This window comes from Hordeum vulgare, chromosome 7H (assembly GCF_904849725.1).
Source record: "Hordeum vulgare subsp. vulgare chromosome 7H, MorexV3_pseudomolecules_assembly, whole genome shotgun sequence".
Taxonomy (NCBI): domain Eukaryota; kingdom Viridiplantae; phylum Streptophyta; class Magnoliopsida; order Poales; family Poaceae; genus Hordeum; species Hordeum vulgare.
The window spans coordinates 109,198,981-109,201,556 of NC_058524.1; the positions used below are offsets into that span (position 1 = coordinate 109,198,981).

At 39.1% G+C, this 2,576-nt stretch overlaps 1 long non-coding RNA gene across 1 annotated transcript; it reads left to right on the forward strand.

The window, feature by feature from the left end:
- The first annotated feature begins 717 nt into the window (after positions 1–717).
- LOC123409198 lies at positions 718–2,193 on the forward strand. The gene is made up of 3 exons (XR_006612834.1): positions 718–1,010; positions 1,129–1,219; positions 1,992–2,193. It is a non-coding gene; the product is annotated as an uncharacterized LOC123409198 (long non-coding RNA).
- Positions 2,194–2,576: the final 383 nt, after the last annotated feature.

A 2,576-nucleotide genomic window follows, 5' to 3' on the forward strand; every position in this document is an offset into this window, starting at 1 on the left:
TGCACGCTACAGATGAGGACATCTATGTTTGGCACAGCAAGTAGAGATTGATGACTCTGGTTGCTTTTGCTGAAGCCGTACCCTTGCTCAGCTGCTGTAACCGAAGAAAAATGTGATGCATGGTCAGCTGTAGATGTTGAATGATGGCAAGGAAATCCTTCCCCAAGCATTGTGCTTTAAGCAGCTCATCAGGGTTAAGGGTTAATTGGACCCTGAGAAATTCACCATGTGAATTAATAGGAAGACCCATGTAGCCGCCACTGTACAGATTGGTGCATGCAGATACACGGAGTGTAGCTTGTGCATTTGTCCCATGGCCAGAAATCTCTTCCAGAGTTGGGACAGATTTTTGTAGATGATGTCGGTCCAGCAAACATACACATTCTAGCAAATACTCCCTCCGTTCCTAAATATAAGTCTTTTTAAAGGTTTCACTACAAGACTACATACGGATGTATATAGACATATTTTAGAGCATAGATTTACTTGTTTTGCTCCGTATGTAGTCCTTTAGTGACATCTTTAAAAAGACTTATATTTAGGAACGGAGGGAGTAGTCCGTAGTAATAATATTGCCCAGCAAACGCATTCCTGATCCAAGAAAAAACCGCACCTTTTTCATGGCAGCAATCTCTGCCGTGGACTTGTCCTTGTTGGGCTGAACCCCGGCTGCCCGCCCGTCGCTTACTGTGCACGTCGCAACAAACGGTACACTCCCACAAATTGCCGTGGACTTGTCCTTGTTGGGATATACCTTGGATAGTTGAAGAATTATCTGAAGTTGTTTATCTAACGACCAAAACAGTTGTTTAGCTATGTGAATTGTTTTTTTTTCACCTGATAATCCATAATTATGAGTTTGCCTAGCAAGTATTGCACATTTTCTCTTGAACATTCTCAAATTTGATAATCTTGTTACTTCTAAATTATTCAGAGTTGGCATATGCTGAAAGAAACACTTTGAGAAGAAGACAAATTACACTCTCGTTACTAACCATGACATTTCGTTGGTAAGCCTTATGGAATCTTGTTCTAAGCACTAAGTTTACAAGAATATTTCGAGGTCCTCTGAGTTGCTTATTTACTTAGTTAACATAAGTTCTTTTTCTCCTGATTACTTTTCTGAAGGAAGAGATTTTGTTCTCGGTGATTGGGCATAGTGATTTTGATGCATCGCCTGATCTCATTCTCACACAGGATATCAATGGGGTGAATGCCGGTAGGAGAAACTTGCACATTGTTCATTTTTTACTTTATGTTTGTCCAAATCATTTGCCAAGCAAAGCAATGGCAATTTCTGTGATATATCACGCTCATTAACACTGAATATTTGTTCACCTGCTACTGTATCTTGAGAATACGCATATGATAGCTTAGTATGACTCATTTGGTGGTTGATGAAAATCATATACTAGTCAGATTGTAGGAGGTTTGTGATTAGTTGTGCCATTCACTTTTAGAAATAGAACTGAGAGATGAAACCCATCTTTCGCGAATTAAAACTGAATGTGCAAGTTTTTATTATAGCAACAACAAGGTTTAAGTTCTGATTTTGTAGATAAAAAATAATTGCCGACTGAAAAAATTTCCTCCCAGATACAAGTGTATCTGGTGGTTGATTAAACTCATCATTATAATCCTGTAATTTTAGAGTAGTGTAATTTTGAAAAAAATACAATGCCAAAGTCGGTCGAAGCGATGTCATATGAAATCTGGCTTCCATGGTTTATACTAAAGGCATCATTTTTCAGGTGGTATATACAATTATACACAACTCAATTTATTCTAGAGAATCATATTTCAAAGCTGCCTGAGCTCACCACTATCCTTGCTTCTACAAGCTAACCAACTTAATTTTATCTGTCTTTTGTGTTGTATTCTTGTCATTTATTTAGATAGATGTTTCTGTCCTTAATTATGTGGAAGGTCGTGATGAATGCACCTACATCTGGTTCCACTTTCTTAGACAAATTTGTGCAAAATGTTTTCAGGTACTCAACCTATTGATGCACATGGACATGATGACTCTCTAGCGTTTATGGACCAACCAACCTGTAATCATGGACCTTATTGTCTTGTAGACCATTTGGTGTTTCGAGTGTTTTGGAGCTTGCACTTTGTGCATGTAGATACAAACTTGTGTGTTCTGGACCATTTGAAGTCTCTCATAGTAACCAATAGTCCTTATCTTTTTGTGACTTGTGTGTTCTAGATGATTGTTAAGATGGTCAACTATGCTTCCTCTAGGTTAATTTGTTTGTCAACTTGCGTTCAACGTATGTGCATGTTTATAAACATATTTTCATTCTGGTGTAATATGTGTTTATCTTGAACCTTCTTGTGGGTGTGAGGATAATAATTGAATATTTTTAGAGCTGGTAGTATAACCTGTGGCGCACCATGAGCTATACTAATGGCCCACCTAGGAGGCATATTAATGGCGCACCTGGGAGGCATACTAATGGCGCACCTGGGAGGCCTACTAATGGCGCACCTGGGAGGCATACTAATGGCGAACCTGGGAGGCATACTAATGGCGCACCATGAGCTATACTAATGGCGCACTGCCTGGTGCG